The following is a 2,033-nucleotide window of genomic DNA, read 5'->3' as shown; positions in this document are numbered from 1 at the left end:
ATTATAAATATTTTTTTATATCTTCCAAATTATAAATATATTGATGTTAAATAAATTTATTTTACTGTATTTTTTTCTTTTATAAAAAATTTCTGGATCTGTCACTGTGAATGATTATAAATGGGATGAGATTTTAGTATTGTGTATAAAAGTCATTCGTAATAACCACTTAAGTAGTGAAGTGTATTTTCATAAAAGTTTCATTTTTTTGTGTTCATAGTGTTTGTTTGGGCACTATAATTTTGATAAAAAAATATTTTTTTTATTTTTTAGTATATTTGACAAAATTTTAGCAGTAAAAGTAAAAGTATTAGAAAAATAAAAAATATCTTTTTTGAGAAGTTATAATTTACATCTTTTTTTAAAAGATCTTTTCTCTTTAAAAAAATATTTTTTCATGTAATGAATGAACAAAAAAATACTTTGATTTGATAGATAAAAAAGATCTCTTTGCATGAAATATCCAAAAATAAAATTACTTTTACTTTATATAAGATCTTTTAAGAAGAAATGACTCGAAAAAATATCTTTTTTTAAAAAAGTCACCTAAACAAGTTCTTAGTTTTATTGCTAAATTTAAAGACTTCTTGTACCATTCACCAAAAATTCATAAATAATATATTTTTTTATTATTAAACTAATTAAGTGGTATTAAACTTATATATTAAGAGGTCTAGTTATTTTTGTGTTATTTACAACAAATTAATATATTTTTTTATTCCAAAACATATTTAAATGTATTTTATTAATTGAGTGAGTTAAAATTTTAGACTTGTAATTATTTAAAAACTTTTTATATCATTTGTTAGTTTTTGTTTCTACAATCAATTCAAAAACTATTTTTAACACCCAAAAAACATCTTAAATTTTATGATTATCACATGATAAAAGTATAACTCATAAACATATCCGGATTTTGTAAGTAAATTTTAATGTTGTTTTTGACTTGTGATTGTTTCGATATCAAAGCCTAGTTTTTGAGAGACTTGTGATTTACAAGTTATGGGTACCCAAGCTTTAACCAACTAAGCTATTTTATAATATTCTAATAAATTTATATTTTTGTGTGTTTTTTATTTTTTCTTTTCCTTTCTTCCTTCTATTTTTTCATTTTTTCATTGATGACACCAAAAAATAATTGTTGTTGAACAAAGATCTTTTTGTTTTGCTGTCACATATTTTTTTTTAAAACATAACATTTATTTTTTGTTCTGAAAAGAAAAGAGATGGATATTTTTTATTTTATTATTTAAAATCTCACAAATTCTATTTATTTTATTGAATAATAATCATCATATTTAACTTACTATAATTAGAATTGATTTTATTAATTATATGAACCACATTATTATTTTAATAAAATAACATACCATCTTTCATTTTTTTGTGATTGAAATAAATTAAACAAAGAAAAACAAAACAAATAAAACAAGGAACTGCTTAAATAGAGGGACAGTCCTGTTTAAGACTACTCTTAAACTCCTCCCAAGGTGAAAGAAGCTCCACATGCGAAAGTTGTAACTTTATCGCCATCTTTGCCATAGTATGTGCCACCGTGTTTGCATCTCTCATAATCAAACGAAAGTCAACACGCCAATTCCAATGCATGCTATCTCTTATTTTGAGCACCAATGGATCAATAAACCCAAAACCATCTTGAGTAACAAGATTAAATGCTTCCACACAATCCGTCTCACAAATAACATCTCGTTGACCCACATCCCAAACTAAGAGATATCCTCTCCAAATAGCAAACAATTCTCCTTGAAGAATACTTTTACTCTCAATCATTTCCAAACACCCCCTTTGCCAGCTCCCATTACAATCTCTAATAACACAAGCAAAACCAACATTATCACCCGAACCAAAATAACTAGCATCACAATTAATCTTAAAAGTACCAATGGATGGGGGATTCCAAAAACCATTTAGAGTAGAGGGAAGGGACATACGTTGTAATTCAAAAATATTCCTAAGCTCTTTTTCTGAGGTTAATGACAGACAAATCACTTTTTTCGGAGGCCAAGTTTCAT

Source organism: Arachis duranensis, chromosome 8 (assembly GCF_000817695.3).
Source record: "Arachis duranensis cultivar V14167 chromosome 8, aradu.V14167.gnm2.J7QH, whole genome shotgun sequence".
NCBI lineage: Eukaryota > Viridiplantae > Streptophyta > Magnoliopsida > Fabales > Fabaceae > Arachis > Arachis duranensis.
The sequence above is the reverse complement of the archived record's forward strand: the minus strand, read 5'-3'. Positions refer to the sequence as shown.